Below are 19,112 nucleotides of genomic sequence, written 5' to 3' on the forward strand. Positions count from 1 at the left end.
TAACTGTTGGGCATAAAATCAAAAATCAGTTCTTTAATTTTATCTGGTAAACAAGTAATAAGGATGCTAACCAGGCAAGCCAAAAGTTATAATCACAATTACTTTTCTTGTTTATAAATGATCATTCCCCAATTTACCTGACTCTTATTTGGTACGTTGCCGCAAAAATAAAGTTGCAGGGCATGCTGGGTTGTCCTTTTTTGCTTCTGTACATTAGTTAAGTCTGAGGGGAAATCAAGAAGCAAAAAAAGACAACCCAGCATGCCCTGCAACTTCTTTTGTGCAGCAACGTACCAAATAAGTGTCAGATAAACTGGGGAATGATCATTTATCAACAAGAAAAGTAATAGAAATTTTAACTTTTGAATTGCCTGATTAGCATGCTTATTACTTGTTTACCAGATAAAAATAAAGAATTGATTTTTGATTTTATGCCCGACAGTTACACTTTAAAAAGGGACCAAAGCCTTTTTTTTTTTTTTTTTTTAACCAGATTTCATTTCTGTCATCACTGATTGGCTCACAGTGACCACAGGGTCAGGAGCCAATGAAATTTGAAGGATTGTCCTTACTCTGTTATTTACTATCCCCGTATATCAGACTTTGTGAATCTTTGAGCTTCTTCAAATTAGCCTTTTTTTAAAAACTCATACTTTTGGTTGTGTCCCATCTTTTCAGTCACTATTCCCCAAGTGTTCTCGAACGTAAAGTTTAGATAGAATAATGGATCTATTTGAAATCACCCAATCAAGCAGAGCATCTCCCCTGCTTGGTTCAGCTACTATTTGAGTTAAGTTAGGGTCTTGCAGTGTTGATATAAATCTGCCACTATTACTAGAGCCAGTAGCTTTAATATCCAGGTTTGGATAGTTTAAATCACCCTTTATAACTTTGCCCCCGTTTTTGCTTGCAGCTTTTTCTGCTGGTGACCCCAAACCACTAACCTATCTAGATATAAGGGGCTAAAAGACTGAAAAGCCCTCTAATAAAAAGCAATGCTAAATATAATTTTGCCTCCTTCCTCCATGCGGTTTATGTGTGGAGGTTTATAACAGATCCCAATCAGCAATTGAAATCGCTTACTTCCGGCATGAAGACTTACCCATACAGACTCCACACCATCACAGTCCTCAGCCATGTCTTCCATCACAACCAGAGGTAACAGAAGATTTAACAAACATAATACAAATAATTAGAGGAATTTTTGAGTACTTTGAGCAGCACTACATAAAATTTTGGTTCTGCGTAGTATAGTTGGGTACTCAGCAACACTTCTTCTGCAAATCCTACCATAGAGTTGTTTTGTAAACAAATGGGACTTCTGAAGGCCAAAAACAGACTGAAATTGGGATCTATAAAACTATGTACATGTTTGATAAAAATCGCTTGAAACTAATAATGAAGTATGAAGGAATAATAAATTGTACACATATCGTTGCAAAATTTGAATACCTTTGTTGGTCACGTTGACCAATACAGCTTGTTGGATATTTTCAGGCAATAATCGTGCTTGATCATTAGCAGCGGCAGAAGTCATTAGATGCTGAACAAGGTTTCCTCAACATGCGCAAGACAGAAAATTACGTAACAAAGGATCCACAAAAGATTGTTTTTCTGGGTCAAAAAAAAAAAATTCTCTCTTTATAGGGTAAGGGAAAGGTAACCAACTGATGTCCTTTAGGGCCCGTTTCCACTAGAGCGAATCCGCATGCGTTGTCTGCATGCGGATTCGCATAACCAATACAAGTGGATGAGACTGTTTCCACTTGTTATTTTTTTGGTGCGTTTTTCTGTGCAGGATTTTTCTGCACGGTAGGGCCTGCAGAATTCACCTGCGTGAGGAATGCAGGCGATTCGCAGGCTATGTATTTAATAGGGAAAACGCACGTGCGTTTTTTGCCGCGATTTCGCGTGCGAATTCGCACGAAAACTAATGCAAATTGAACCAGGCAGTGACATGGTTAAATTTGCATATACCCTGCCTATGCGAAATCGCGGCAAAAAACGCACGCGGAATCGCATCCGCATGCGATTTCGTCAGCGGTGGAATCCCGGTGATTCGCACTGCACTAGTGGAAACGAGCCCTTGATCATTTGTTCTCAAATAATTTCTAGCCACAGCTGTTTTTATATTCTGCAACATTTTTGAGTGTCACACTTATGTTGCACTTTCTTCATCTTATGCACCTTGTGATTATATCGTACAGCGCTATGGTGGAGGATGCTGCTATGTAAATCAATAATAACGTCCCTTAGGAGGTGTACTTGTATGAGGTGTGCACCGGGCATAGGACATGCAGCCATTGTGTCACCCTAGCCTCAGGAGAATCCATAATCACCCGGATAACGATGTGTCCTAAGAACAGCTGTGTGCAGCTCCCAACACACGTTGCTATGACAGACAGTGGCCTCAATTCACAAAGCATTACTGCATTCGGTAAATCAGAAGAAAGCTGATTTTACGGAACATTGTGTGAAACTCAACTAACCAAGGCTGTTAACACAAGGAAAACTAAAATGACCAACTAGTGAGGTAATTTACTGACTTGTGAGGTAAATAACTGACTTGTGAGGTAAATAACTCAATGAATGCTTACGGCAACTTTACCGGTGCATGAAGCCCTAATTGTTTTGAGCCGATACAAATGAATTTTATGCAGCTTGGACTAGATCTTTACTTGTCAGTATAATAACAAATAAATGCTAATTTGTGTCACATCTTTCATTCATTCTCCCTGCAATGCTTTTGACTTCAGTCGGCAGAACTTGGTGTGAGGTAAATTCTTGGAATTCTTTGATCTCGCTCTACTGGCAGAAAATAAAGAAACTGAAAGCAAAAGTCCTCCGTTACTGTCTCACGGTGACCCCTAGTGTCGAGTGCTAATTACCAATGCTAATTAGAAGCAAGTAAATGTAACAAATAAATTAAAAATAAAGTGCTAAAATAAATTGGCCTGGAGCACTTGCAAGCCTCTAAATTTGTTGGCTACTAAAGGGTTAAAATACTGAATATAAAACCTCATGTCAAGTAAAAAATATTAGTGAATTGTCATGCATTTTTCGGTAAATTACCAAACTATTACCGCATGTGTGAAAATATCTTAGTAAATTTAAAACACACAAAGTCTAAAATAGCTCATGAGGTAAATTACGGAACATTATTATTTTATTATTTAGTATTAATACAGCGCCGACATATTACGCAGCGCTGTACAGTATATTAATATATATATATATCTTGTCACTAACTGTCCCTCAAAGGAGCTCACAATCTCATCCCTACCATTGCCATATGTCTATATTATGTAGTATAAGTACTGTAGTCTAGGGCCAATTTTAGGGGGAGCCAATTAACTTATCCGTATGTTTTTTTTGGGAATGTGGGAGGAAACCGGAGTGCCAGGAGGAAACCCACGCAGACACGGAGTCGGAGAGAACATACAAACTCTTTGCAAATAGTGCCCTGGCTGGGATTCGAACCAGGGACCCAGCGCTGCAAGGCGAGAGCGCTAACCACTACGCCACCGTGCTGCATGACATTTTTACTGAACGTGTCTTAGTGCGCTGAGGCCTTTGAGCTGCCTGAGGTGACAGGGGACATGAGATTGGGGGTGGCAGCCAGGAGCAAGTCCAGGCCTTGCTATGTGTAAATAATGGATGCTGAAGCAGCTCTGATCTGCTATGGGCGGCGGCGGATGGACCTTCTCACACTGGCAGCCTGACAATCGGGATTCCGGCCAATAAGTAAACAGCTCTGCGATAATCATTTTCCACATCATTATCCGCCCATTACTCCCAGCATTCCCCATCCACTGTTCAGAAAGTCATAGAGAATTCTCCGGTTACTAAGTGCATTGAGCAATAAAATATTAACCTGGATCCACCTTGTTATTTTGCAGGTTAAGAGCCGGTATTGACTTTACCTAAAAACAAAGTTTACACCATCGAGTTACATATAAAATGATGCAATGACTTCTGCTGTGAGGTGACTGCGTTCATTAACCAGACCTTCCAGGAAAGCTACGCTCCCTATTGGGAACCCTGTCTTGTAAGCTGTATCCCCGGTGACTCCATGTTGTCACTTCAAGTGCACCTGTCACGAGGAGAGGGAGAGGATTTATACTTACCTGGGGCTTCTTCCAGCCCCCTGTAGTCCCTCGCCATCCTCCTGGTCCCCTGCGTTCTGCCACTGAGCCAGTCGGGGACTACTGCCAGCGACAGAACGGAGAGGACCAAACTGGCATTGAGGGAGCTGGACTACAGGTGACTGGAAGAATCCACAGGTAAATATAAATCCTCTTCCTCCGCTACATTTCTTCCAGAGAAAAATGAGCCATAAATTACTTTACTCCTATGTTGACAGAACCGACAGGTTTTGGAATAGCCCATCTCTTCATGGGGTATTCTCAGCATGGCCTTTTTGCTTTATAAAGACACTCTCTGAAAAAGAGTTACACAAAGATGCGGACCAGCCTCCCTGCCCGCTTTACAATTTTTTTTACCAGTTGGACGGAGCAATTACCATTTGCTATGTGCTTTTGAAAATAAAGAATACCCTGAGAACCCGCCATGAGGAGATGGGCTAGTCCAAAACCGGACAGCTGAAGTGAGAGGCATACAGAGGCTGCCAGATTCCTTTTTTGAACAATACCAGTTGCCTGGCAGTCCTGCTCTTTGGCTGCAGTAGTGTCTAAATCCAGTCAGAGCACTTGATCTGCATATGCTTGTTCAGGGTCTATGGCTAAACATATTAGAAGCACAGGATCAGCAGGACAGCCAGGCAATCTGCACTGTTTAAAAAGGAAAGAAATATGTATTCTTCCATATTCCTCTCATTTCAGGTGTGCTTTAAAGGAACCCTAATGTGTAAGGAATATGGATGCCAGCACAGGTATCATGCTCAGCATTTGGCTTTGGTTGTTTTGCCTGCAAATGACTAACCAATTAGCTTCTGCTTTCTGTGACGTCCAGTGCTGCTGAACTGGTCATATGACTCTACTGAAAGCAGCAGTCAGCAAGTTTTTCGCACTAAAGTCTACCGTCAAGTTTGCTTATAGAGCAACAGATCAAACGAGTTTGTTCCCACATCATTTATGCAGTGCCACCTCTGCCGGTCTGGAATAAAGTCGTTTCACACAAGGCTGTCTGTGGTGGATCTGGCCGGAGCTGACATGACATGAAACCAGGACTCTGTGTCACTCGTCACCTTTCCAGATAACAGAACAGAAACCAGCAGACTCAGGGGACAGGAAACCAGTCAGCAGACCAGTCCGGCAACTCTTCTTCCCCTGATAATGCGGTCACAGTGATAGAACTGAAGAAAAGCTGCTTGTCTGGTCTCCTCTGTATCCCTGTCACATGAGATCCGTCTGGCCTCTAATATTATAATAACCGCATTCCCTGAGCGGTATCAGATAACTCGCCCGAAGAGCCAATCTCTTACAGGCCTTGTACTACCTGGGCACCACTGTAGCATGAAGTCCTAGTATTAATTACCAGCCAAGAACAATATTGGTTGGAGTTTGTATGTCCTTGTTGTGTTGTCTTATGCGGGGCATACACGGGTCAATCCGGCGGCCGATTAGCAGCCGGATCGACTTCCACCGCGTCCCCGCCGATCGATTCCCTCTCGTCCCTGCCGGCGGGGAATCTATCCGGCAGGTCATCGGACCTGTCGGATATTATCAATCGAGCCATCAGCGGCTCGACTGATAAGGAAAGAAACTTACCATGTATGCCTAGCATTAAGGTGGTCACTAACTATACAATTCGCCAAACAATTGTTTGTATGAATGATCAGTAATGATTGTTTGTGACCACTAATAGACGAAAATCTCCTAACCAATCAGATTAGATTAATTAAATCAATCCAATTTTTTGGGTGGACTCCATCAAGCTGATCAGATTGGTTAGGAGATTTTTGTCCATTAGTGGTCCCAAAGGATCATTTCCAATCGTGCGTATGAATAATCGGTCTTAAATGATAGTTCGGCAAATTGTATGGTCAGTGGCCACCTTTAAGGTGGTCACTAATGATAACATTTGCTAAACAATTTTATTTATTTATTGGATTTATAAAGTGCCAACATATTACGCAGCGCTCTGGCTCACTGTTCTCCAAAACCTACGGAGATCAGCAGGCTCATCTCTACAGCACAAGGAGCAATTATACTGCATCCAGCACAGATGTGACCCCATCTACATACACACACACACAGGATTCTGTTAGGGCCTGAGCCCACTGCTGCGTTTTTAAAAACTCCTCTTCAATCCCTGCCATGTACTGATGAAGGCCAAAAGCCCGAAACAGGCTGTCTACATGTGGAGTTGGTGTGGCTGTGTAATATTTAAAGCTATAGACTTGATATACACCAGCGGTTCTGGATGCTTGTCTCGCTTACAGGGGCGAAAAGCGATAATTTGCATATACAGTAGTGGTGCATTGTGGATAAACACAAATGTACACTTATAGCTGAATTATTGCAAATTTCCTTCTGTTTTAAGAAGGCAAATTTCACCAAGCAATACTTAGTAGGAGGGCTTTTTGGTCTTTTATCCCCCCTATACATTCCTAGTGGCTTGGGTCACCCCGAGCTGCTTGGTTACTCTGTAAAAATTTATAGAAACGTATGTGTTTAAGCATTTAAAAACGCAGCAGTGGGCTCAGGCCCTTAAAAAAAAAAAAAAAAAAAGTAAGTTCATCAATATCCAGGCTAAAAAAGACAGGCAACCATAACACTTGTAATCAAGGAAGGATGCTGTTCTTAGAGGTTTCAGTGTTTGCTTTAGGCTCTATCTTATCCAGATATGCCCCTGCATCCGCCTGCCCAGGATTATCGTGGACTGCACAGAAGTGCGGCCCACTCACTGCAATGCGGATCCGTTGCAGGGTGACAAGTGTGAACAAAAACAAAACAAACAGATATCCTGCGCACACACTTTCCAGCAGACACACTCCAGTCCAAATGTAGGTATCGGCTACTTCTCCAATGGGCTAACATTTCAGATTTCTGACCATCGTAAGAGTGGTCCACCAGGCTCGGCGAGTCCGTGTCAATAAGGGTGCTGGTGGAGGTGTAGTCCTGACAATGTGTGCGCTACAAGGAGCAGAAATTGGGGCAGCAAGCGTAATGGTTAGCACTCTCGCCTTGCAGCGCAGGGTCCCCGGTTTGAATCCTAGCCAGAGTACTATTTGCAAAGAGTTTGTATGTTCTCCTCGTGTCTGTGTGGGTTTCCTCCGGGCACTCCGGTTTCCTCCCACATCCCCAAAACATACGGATAAGTTAATTGGCTTCCCCCTAAAAATTGTCCGTAGACTACAATACATACACTACACGATACATACACACATATGACTATGGTAGGGATTAGATTGTGAGCTCCTCTGAGAGATAGTTCGGGCCCTTTGACATGGGCAGTCGATAGGCAGTGCAAAGCCTGTCGACCTCTCACAACTGCTTGCTGCTGCCTGGTAACTGCTCACTGCTGCCTGGTAACTGCTTGCTGAGCACACAGTTCAACTGTCCATGTGAAAGGGCCCTTAGTGACAAGACAATATACTTTGTACAGTGCTGCAGAAGATGATGGCAGGCCCGTTTTAAGCGCCGTGCGGCCCGTGCCGCCGCCCGGGGCGCTGTTGGGAGGTGGGCGCTGAAATGGAGGGGGGAGCCGGAGCCGCTGGGAGGGCAGCCCGACCTCTCCCTCCCTCTCCTGGGCCGCCCTCCGTGCTCCCCCCTCAGATGCAGAGCGCAGCAGCCAGGGAGGAAGCGCTGTAAACAACATACCTCCCTGCGTTTCAAGCGCTGCTCTCTCGCCGCCGGTCTCTTCCTCTCTGCCGCCTATACGATGATGCACACGCTGGTTCCGGCTAACAGGAACCAGCGTGTGCATCATCTTATAGGCAGAGAGGAAGAGACCGGCGGCGAGAGAGCAGCGCTTGGAACGCAGGGAGGTATGTTGTTTACAGCGCTTCCTCCCTGGCTGCTGCTGCTGCGCTCTGCATCTGAGGGGGGAGCATGGAGGGCGGCCCAGGAGAGGGAGGGAGAGGGAGGGTTGCCCTCCCCGTGGCTCCGGCTCCCCCCTCCATTATGGGGGACAGCTACCTATCTAACCTACCCTGGGGGGCACCTACCTAATCTAACCTACGCTGGGGGGCACCTACCTATCTATCCTATACTGGGGGGCACCTACCTATCTAACCTACCCTGGGGGGCACCTACCTAATGTAACCTACCCTGGGGGGCACCAACCTAATGTAACCTACCCTGGGGGGCACCAACCTAATGTAACCTACCCTGGGGGGCACCAACCTAATGTAACCTACCCTGGGGGGCACCAACCTAATCTAACCTACGCTGGGGGGCACCTACCTATCTAACCTACACTGGGGGGCACCTACCTATCTAACCTACACTGGGGGGCACCTACTTAATCTAACCTACGCTGGGGGGCAGCTACCTAATCTAACCTATACTGGGGGGCAGCTACCTAATCTAACCTATACTGGGGGGCAGCTACCTAATCTAACCTACACTGGGGGGCACCTACCTAATGTAACCTACACTGGGGGGCACCTACTTAATCTAACCTACGCTGGGGGGCAGCTACCTAATCTAACCTATACTGGGGGGCAGCTACCTAATCTAACGTATGCTGGGGGGCAGCTACCTAATCTAACGTATGCTGGGGGGCAGCTACCTAATCTAACGTACGCTGGGGGGCACCTACCTATCTAACCTATACTGGGGGGCACCTACCTAATCTAACCTACACTGGGGGGCACCTACTTAATCTAACCTACACTGGGGGGCACCTACTTAATCTAACCTACACTGGGGGGCACCTACTTAATCTAACCTACGCTGGGGGGCAGCTACCCAATTTAACCTATACTGGGGAGCAGCTACCTAATCTAACCTATACTGGGGGGCACCTACCTAATCTAACCTATACTGGGGGGCAGCTACCCATCTAACCTATACTGGGGGAAACCTACCTATCTAACCTATGCTGGGGGCAACTATTCTGGCTACCTATATTAGAGGCACCCACCTAGCTAACCTGTACTGGGGCACCTACCTAACTAACTTATACCGGGGGCGCCTGCCTATCTAACCTATACTGGGGGCAACTATACTGGCTACCTATACTGGAGGCACCTACCTGGCTAACCTATAGCGGGGGCAACTATACTGGCTCACCTCTGCCTGGCTACCTATACTGGGATACCTATTCTTGGCTACCTATACTGGGGGGACCTATACTAAGTGCAACTAGACCTGGCTAACCTATACTGCGGGCACCCATACCTTGCTTGGGGGGGGGGGGCGCAATTTTTACACACTCGCCCTGGGTGCATTTTAGCCTAGAAACTGCACTGGATGATGGCGCTATATAAATACTAAATAATAATAAGAATTCAATGACAAGTGTGAACAGCTCCTACATGTAAAATAAGAACTGTTCACTGTCAGTTTAGCGATGAGCGGAGGAGAAAAAAAAATGTCCATTCTCAGCTCAAGTGAGAACACTGCCTAACTGATCAGAGACTGAATGAGCGGATGGGCTGGTATCAGTGTAGAAGACATGAGAAGGCCTCCTGTGGGCAGTAATTAGCAGATGTGTAGGTGAGTGAGCAGCAGGAGGCAGCACCATGGCTCACTATCCTCCAACACCTACTGAGATCAGTAGCAGCACAAGGAGCCATTATACTGCATCCAGCACAGCTGTAACCCCATCTATACACACACTCTGCTCATAAAGCCAGACAGAAGGTGCACACAGCTCCTGTCAGCTGGCAGAGGGGAGGCAGATGGATCTGAGGCAACTCTGAAGGGGGCGGGGAGGAAGAGGTCTCCTTGTGTATCACCTATATCAGCTGTCAGGCATTTACAGTATAAACGTATTCTGATGTTCTCTCCTAAGGTGAACCAGAGCTCATGTACAGCTGTGCATTTGTAGTCACATAAAGTTACAGCCTCAAAGGGTAAACATGGAAGGGGGATGGGTTAAAGTGGACCTGTACTCTTGCACAGGACAGACGGAAACACAGAGAAATGTACCCTATATGTATTTACAGAGCTTAGCCTGTCTAATTCCCCTTCATCTGTGACTAATCATAAGGTGTAATTTGATCTCTCAGCTGTGTCAGTACAGGCAGCCTCTGAAGAGCAGCTAATTGTAAACACAGGATGTTAACCATTTGGCTGGTTTCAAACTACAAACTGGCGTCAGCGGTGCCCACCACACCGCCAAAAACAAGCCTTCAGGGACTACCGCGTTACTACATAGTCCCTGTTAGGCATCGAGCCAAACAGGAAGTGACGCACGCATGCGGTCACTTCCTGTTTTTGGAAAGTGGAAAAGCACGGAAACATATTGTAAAAATTTTTTAAGTGCATTTGTGTCGTAACGTCATCGCCGCCAACATTTTTTTTTAAATCCCTGCATCGCCATTGACGAATGACTTCCGGTCCGACGCAGAGCCACACACAGTAACGTAGTTTTGAAAGCACGTCAGATTGAGGACTTCCGGCGCACCACAACGCAGGTAATGTGATTTCCCCATAGCTTTTCATTGGCGTGCGTCAGCAGTGCGTCAATTTGTCACACCGTGCCAGTGTGAAAGAGCCCTTTGTTGGCTTACATGAGAGAAGGAAGTAGACACACTGCAGATTTATTGCACTATATGTATCAGCTGTAACAAAAATGTTTTTCTTTATAATTATTATTATGCTGTTGCTTCTCTATTAGAGCAGAGAGAAAAGTTCTTTGTACCTACCTATAGAACACCAAAGAAGCACATTGTCCCCCCTCCTTACTGCACCTACTGAAAAACCCTTATTTTTTTTATTAATATAGCACCAACATATTCTGCAGCGCTTTACAAAGCACAATAAGACAAGGGGAACATAGATACAACCAAAAAATGTACAGCAGAGTCTCAAGCAGTCAAGTAAATAGGGGCTATAAAATGTTATAAGCTTGTCTGAAAAGGTGTGTTTTAAGAGTGCGTTTAAAGATGTGCAGGTTTGGAGCATGGCGTACAGGCTGTGGAAGAGAGTTCCAGATAAGGGGTGATGCTCGTGTAAAGTCCTGGATGTGAGCATGAGAGGAGGTGATCAGCTTAGAGGCCAGGAGAATTTCTTGGGAGAAGCGACGGTTGCGGGAGGGACAATATCTTGAGATTAGCGAGGAGATGTATGGAGGGGATAACTCGTGGAGGGCTTTGTATGTTAGAGTCAGGAGTTTGAACTGGATCCTCTGGGTAATAGGTAAATAGTGGAGTGAACGGCACAGTGGGGCTGCATCAGAGGAGCGTGTAGAAAGGCGAATGAGGCGGGCAGCTGAATTTAGAAGGGATTGGAGAGGTGCTAGCCTGTTTTTTGGTAGACCAAAGAGCAGGGTGTTGCAGTAGTCTAGGCGGGAGATGATTAAGGCGTGTACAAGCATTTTGGTGGCCTCTTGTGTGAGGAAGGGACGGATATGGAATATATTTTTGAGCTGGAAATAGCAGGTGGTGGTTAATGAGGCAATGTGAGGTTTAAAGGAGAGCTCTGAGTCAAGTATAACCCCCAAGCAGCGGACCTTAGAGGTCGAGGTTATTGGGGTGATGTCTACAGTTATGGTTGCAATTCCACCCTTTTACCCCTCACCATAGCAACAGTACACATTGCTCAGCTGATGTATATTGTATGGTGTATTGTAAGCATAAGGTCCTATTAACACTGTACCTGATAAAAGACTGATCCTGTAAAAACGGATCCATTTTCAGTTTAAAAAGTATCAGTTTATAACACTTGGGCATAAGTCATTCATCTGTTTTTTTGTTCGGTTTTCACATCCCCATCCGCTTGCGCTGCTTTACACGCAACCAAAACACATACTGTATATGTGGGCAGAGAGTGTCTGCAGCAGCTTTCGTCTCCCCTCAGTAACGCTAGGCATATAATACATACGATTTATGGTAAATCAGGTAAACAATCTTCACACTTCTAGGTAATATGGGGAACTACAAAAATTATTTATTATTATTTAGTATTTATATAGCACTTGCATCTTCCACAACGCTGTATAGAGTACACTGTCTTGTCAGGTAACTGTCCCTCAGAGGAGCTCACAATCTAATCCCTACCATAGCCATGTCTATGTATGTATCGTGTAGCATTTGTATCATAGTCTAGGGCCGATTTAGGGGGAAGCAAATTAACTTATCTGTGCGTTTTTGGAATGTGGGGAGGAAATTAAAATGCATGGAGGAAACCCACAGACACAGTGAGAACATACAAACTCCTTGCAGATAGTGCCCTGGCTGGGATTTGAACCGGGGACCAATCGCTGCTAACCACTACGCCACCATGCTGCCTCAAAGTATACTGTATACAATCAGTTTACCCTTTTACTACATATAGTACATTTAGTAAGATTGTACATATCACTAATGAGCCTTTTTATTACAATCTCACTGTCATCTCTGGTAATAAGGATGTGAACCCAGGAATCTGCATTGTTAAAATCATGGCAGAAATGTTGGGTACCCTGTTTCCATCATGCATGGGTCCTTTTGAAATGGATTCGCTCCTATGTCCTATGTAGCCACTGAAGTAACTGGCTAACGCTAAAAATCTTTATTGATACATCGGCATTGACAAGGCCCTGACAGGATCAGAGGATCTTACAGGTAATCTGGTTTCAATACGTAGCTCTATACAGCTAATGTACTACTTGTATATGAGGCATGCTCTCACCCATGCTTTTACTAGCTAGATGTCAGTGCTATATACTTTAAATACATAATATGGTAGGACATTAGGCTATGGTAGGATTAGACCTGGGGTCTCAAACTCGCGGCCCGCGGGCCATTTGCGGCCCTCGATACAATATTTTGTGGCCCTCGCCGGCAAAAGCTTCCTTACAGTTCGCACCAGTGCTCCCAAGTAATCCGCCGCATCCCCTCCACTAAACAAGGGCTGCAGAGCCCCCAAATCGCCCGGGGGGCAATCCGCCGGCATTTCCTGGAAGGGGCAGAGCTTTCAGCTTCAGCTCTGCCCCTCCTGACGTCAATCGCCGCACGGATCGCCGCCTCTCCCCGCCCCTCTCTGTGAAGGAAAAGTGAGAGAGGCGGCCATGCGCCGCGATTGAGAAATTCATTATGCGGCCCAGCCTCATCCTGACTTTGCCTCCTGCGGCCCCCAGGTAAATTGAGTTTGAGACCCCTGGATTAGACTGTAAGCTCCTCTGAGGACAGTCAGTGACATGACTATGTACTCTGTAAAGTGCTGCAGAAGATGTCAGTTATATATAAAAATACATAATAATAAATAATAATAATAATAATAATAATAATAAAGGACATTAGACTATGACTATGGTAGGATTAGATTGTGAGCTCCTGAGGACAGTCAGTGACATGACTATGTACTCTGTAAAGTGCTGTGGGCGATGTCAGAGCTCTATAGATTTGGAATAGGATAATAGCCAGCTGAATGCTTGCTATATGCCAGTACTCTTTGTGCTGCCATATTACTATATATAAACATGATGCCTTGTGTCTGGTAATTGGATGTATGCTGCAGCTTCCTCCAGTCAGCTTATTGATTAGCAGTCTATTTAAAGCTATGTCAGTGCTGTAAATATCTATTGGCGTGCTGTGTGAGCGGCTCAGCCATACGGGACTGACTGTGAGCCTGGAAGGGCATCTCTCCTGTGAGATTAGGAGAAGCTGTTATGGCAGAGTTTGGCCCAGTGCACACCAAAACCGCTAGCAGATCCGCAATACACTAGCGGTTTTGGGAGCTGATTTCAGAGCGATTCAAGGTATGTTTAGAGAGGTTTTCTAAACATACCTAGCGGTTTTGGGTGCGTTTTTGTGTAGCAGATTACACATATTGTTACAGTAAAAGCTGTTACAGAACAGCTACTGTAACAAAAATGCCTGGCAAACCGCTCTGAACTAGCGTTTTTCAGAGCGGTTTGCGGTTTTCCTATACTTTACATTGAGGACGAAACGCTTCCGAAAACCGCAAACGCGCAGCAGGAGGCGCGTTTGCGGCTTGGCAAAAACCGCAAACCGCAGGGGTGCACCATCCCATTGCAATACATTAGACAAGCGTTTTTAGAGGCGGATGCGGCCGGCGGATCGCTCCAAAAACCGCTCGGTGTGCACTGGGCCTAAATGCAGATCCTGTGCTCTGACTCTGCTGGCCGCTCGCTCGCTCTGGAAGCAGGACTGGCAGTCCTAGTGATGAGAAGGTTATGCAGTTTTGTACAGAACGTCTATAAGACGACTCGCTTTACAACATTTTTATACAAACTTGTCCCTGTGTGCAAAATATACAGGAGTGTTTTGTTATGACACATTTTTGTTGTTACATGTTACAGTATCGTATAAACTGCCCTAAGTGGTGTAAAGCAGACATGAACTCAGAACTTCCTCTCTGCTCTAGATAAGCAGCAACATAATAACCTTTAAAGAAAAATATTTTTGTCATTGCGGATACAAATCTTACCATAAATCTGCAGTGTGTCTACTTCCTTGCTTTCACGGAAGCAGACATATTGTTAACATCCTGTGCATTCAAAACTAGCTTATCTGCCGTGGCAGTCAGCTGACATAGGGGAGAGTTAAAATTACACTCATGATTAGTCACAGATGAGGGGGAATTAAACACGCTAAACTCTCTAAATACATACAGGGTGCATTTTTCTCTGTTTTCCTTCTGTCCTGAGCAAGAGTTCAGGTCCACTTCAGGAACTTGGCGATTGAAAGCCCTGTTTGCGGCCTGTCAGAGCGTGCATTTCAGTCACTCGCCGCTGCGCACTCGCGCAGTTCCTGTCGCTCCCAAATGCTCTCTGGTGCCGCTTCAGCATGATCACTCTGCTGTTATAATGACAGCTGAGCTCCATGCAGGGCTGTGGGGTCAGAGTTGGAGTCGGGGAAATTTTGGGTGCCTGGAGTCGGAGATTTCATAAATGGAGGAGTCGGATTCGGGAGTCGGATGATTTTTGTACCTACCGGTAATCCACAGCCCCAGTAAGTATAAAGGCTCGTACACACGCATGACAGTCTGAAACGACGGGTCCGTCAGACCCTCCCGCTGGGCGGGTTTTCAGCAGACAGTACAGCGTGTGTACAGTCTGTCACGCAGACTGATAAGGCTGTTTCTAAACAATTTGCTGAGCGGATTGTTCAGAAATAGCCTTATCAGTCCGCCGACAGACTGTACACACGCTGTACTGTCGCTGGAACGCACGCCCAGTGGGAGGGTCTGACGGACCCGTCGTTCCCTGTAGTACAGCGTGTACGAGCCTTCAGACAAAAGAGTCGGAGCAATTTTGGGTGTCTGGAGTCGGAGTTGGTGGTTTCATAACCTGAGGAGTCAGATGATTTCTGTACTGACTCCACAGCCCTGGATCCATGTGAAGGTAATTGATGGGGGGGGGGGGGGGGGATGTCTCTGGTCCCTGCCTCTAGCCCCTTAAAAACCTGAAGAGGGCAGAAGATATATTTTACCGGGGGGGGGGGGGGGGGGGGGACAATGACATGGAGTGGGGACCAGAAGTCTGAGATCCAAAGCCTTCCCTCTCCATAGGTTTTTTTTTTAAAAGCTCTTTTCAGGTTCACTGTAAGTCCAAGTACCACCTCAACATATGGGGTACATATGCCACACAGAAAAGCTGGGTCCTAACCAACCCAGGGCTACAGAGGAGTGAAGGGCAGCTGTTCCCCTCGGTGGCGCTACATGTATTCTGTAGTACTTTTAGTAGTGACCGTTTAAATTCCTTTGGCTCCTCTACATAGAGATGCCTGGTGGTTCTGGTGCTCAAAAACATTAAAAATAAAACTTGAGTATCAAGTATCTTTTTGTAGATTAAAGGACAACTGAGGTGCAAGGAATATGAAGACTGCCATATTTATTTCCTTTTAAGCAATATCAGTTGCCTGGCAGCCCTGCTGATCCTCTGCCTCTAATACTTTTAGCTATTGCCCCTGAACAAGCATGCAGCAGATCAGGTGTTTCTGCTATTGTCAGATCTGACTGGATTAGCTGCATGCTTGTTTCTGGTGTATTTCAGACACTACTGCAGCGGGGGTATGGTGAAGCACTGCTCCTTAATGAAGAGGATGGATGTGCCTCGGTCCAATCTGGCAGCACCCCAGAATGTCGTTGCTAGAAGTGAAGTCAGACCGGCACCATCCGTAATATTCAATGTTCTTTTATTGCTCTTTTAATGCAAGACAGCCATTACAGCGACGTTTCGAAGTATAAACTCCTTTATCAAGCTAGGCTGAATATCAATGACAATATGAGATACGTTCATGTGCTTTAAATAGCATATAACAACTTGGGAACACCAATAGCAATAGAGTATACTCATAACCAATAACAACGGTCCTTACAAAGTCAGACCTGATAGAGAACTTAGCTAGAGGGATCCCATTGGATACCACCATGTGAGGCTACTCACCCACAGATTTTCAAATCCATCGGCGCCGTATCAGAGAACACTGCCTGGCTCCTAGCAACTCCCTATGTCATCACCACTCCGCCCACCACACGGCGGACCTGATGGGAGACGTCGGGCAGTCACGTGGGTCGGTGTGACGTATCACGTCATCACCGCCCACTTCACCAGGGCCCAATGACGAGAGCGCCGACTATGTCAGCGCTACTCGTCATAGATGGAATGCGGAAGTGACAGAGATACGGAATCCGTGGATGCTAATAGTATAATCCTAATATAAGTACGGAAACACTTGTTATTAGGAAGGGGGACCGGTTGGTTACCGACCTCTATGTCAAGCCCACGGATGTTAACTCCCTATTACATTTTGGGAGTTTTCACCCGTGGGCAACTAGGAGGTCGGTGCCTATTAGTCAGTTTCAAAGGGTGCAGATGATTGTAGATGAAGGGGACACCAGAGAGAAGAGGATGGATCAGATGCAGACCAAGTTTTTGCAAAGGGGTTATCCACCTGATATTGTGACACATGCTAGACAGAGAAGAATAGGTGAGAGAACAGTGAGGAGATCACGTAGACAGTCAGATAACAGAATCCCTTTTGTTTCTAGGTATAATACAGCAAGTGAAAAAATATCTAAGATTATTAGAAAACATTGGCATCTGTTGACAGAGAGTTTCCCTGAGATATCTCAATTTAACAATTTACCTATTTTCTCTTATAGGAGGGCTCACAACCTACGTGACCGATTGGTTCACGGGGATACACAGGGGACGACCAGGTCGGTTGCATTCTCACGGCGAGGTACGTTCCCATGTTTGAATTGCGTGCACTGCAATTCTGTCATTAGAGGTGATGAAGTTATTCATCCCCACCGTGGTATTAAATTCAAAATTTAAAGAGAATCTGTATTGTTAAAATCGCACAAAAGTAAACATACCAGTGCGTTAGGGGACATCTCCTATTACCCTCTGTCACAATTTCGCCGCTCCTCGCCGCATTAAAAGTGGTTAAAAACAGTTTTAAAAAGTTTGTTTATAAACAAACAAAATGGCCACCACAACAGGAAGTAGGTTGATGTACAGTATGTCCACACATAGAAAATACATTCATACACAAGCAGGCTGTATACAGCCTTCCTTTTTAATCTCAAGAGATCATTTGTGTGTTTCTTACCCCCTGCAGCTATCTTCCACTGAAGTGTCAGGCTTTTTCTTCCTGCAGAGTGCAGGCAGCTCTTCCTGTATGTAATTCCTCAGTATGTGAAAGCCCAGCCAGCTCAGAGGAGGATTTATCCAGCTTGTAAAAGATAATAGAGCAGAGAGAACCTGCCATAATCTAAATAACACACAGGCATTGTGCAGAGGGGCCTGGAGGGGGGAGATGCATCACAGAACCACAACACTGAAGAACTTGGCAGCCTTCCAGACACAGGCTGACAAGTCTGACAAGAGAGAGATAAGTTGATTTATTACAGAGATGGTGATAGTAGAACGTGCTGCAGTAAGCCAGAACACATTAGAATAGCTTTTGGAACTTGTAGGATGATAAAAAACAGGATGCAATTTTTGTTACGGAGTCTCTTTAAGGTTGCCATACTTGCGACTCAATGTTCGTCGTTTATGCATTGAAATGTCCATGTGGACTTCTATATGTTGGTCAAACCACACAAAAATTAAAGAGACTGTCATCACACAAGCACGCGATCCGTGAGAAGTTAACAGACCAGGCCGTCCCGTACCATTTTGTCCAGGCCAACCATAATGTCAGCCAACTTAGATTTTTGGTTCTTGAACAGGTGCCCCCTCCCAGGAGAGGGGGTGACCGTATTAAGAAATTATTGTGGAGGGAAGCTCACTGGATTAAGGTGCTTGACACCATGGAGCCCAGGGGCCTTAATCGTGAATTAGATCTTTTACCTTTTATATAAGTCATAAAGTGTCGCCCCTGGTCTCTATGGTGACAGACCTTGTGTTTATCACTTCCTAATACCTTATTATGATCCAACCCCATTGTGCCCTAGTTTTATTATTTTTTTATTATTTTTGGAGTAATAGGTTTGCTGCCGAGCTCTCCAAACGGCCTCATGTGTATTCCCTCCGTCAATGTTTTATTGTGTAGACCATATGCTATAGTTCCAGTCTCCATGGATACATGGATATACCATTAGTATCCACGGATTCCGTATTCTTTGCCATTTCCGTACTTATATTAGGATTATACTATTAGCATCCACGGATTCCGTATCTCTGTCACTTCCGCATTCCATCTATGACGAGTAGCGCTGACATAGTCGGCGCTCTCGTCATTGGGCCCTGGTGAAGTGGGCGGTGATGACGTGATACGTCACACCGACCCACGTGACTGCCCGACGTCTCCCATCAGGTCCGCCGTGTGGTGGGCGGAGTGGTGATGACATAGGGAGTTGCTAGGAGCCAGGCAGTGTTCTCTGATACGGCGCCGATGGATTTGAAAATCTGTGGGTGAGTAGCCTCACATGGTGGTATCCAATGGGATCCCTCTAGCTAAGTTCTCTATCAGGTCCGACTTTGTAAGGACCGTTGTTATTGGTTATGAGTATACTCTATTGCTATTGGTGTTCCCAAGTTGTTATATGCTATTTAAAGCACATGAACGTATCTCATATTGT

At 45.4% G+C, this 19,112-nt stretch overlaps 1 protein-coding gene across 2 annotated transcripts in view; it reads right to left on the minus strand.

The window, feature by feature from the left end:
• Nucleotides 1–19,112, minus strand: part of ME2 (malic enzyme 2) — a 101,754-nt gene that overhangs the window by 67,422 nt on the left and 15,220 nt on the right. The gene's annotated exons all lie outside the window — the stretch shown is intronic.

Source organism: Hyperolius riggenbachi, chromosome 1, assembly GCF_040937935.1.
Source record: "Hyperolius riggenbachi isolate aHypRig1 chromosome 1, aHypRig1.pri, whole genome shotgun sequence".
Taxonomy (NCBI): Eukaryota; Metazoa; Chordata; class Amphibia; order Anura; family Hyperoliidae; genus Hyperolius; species Hyperolius riggenbachi.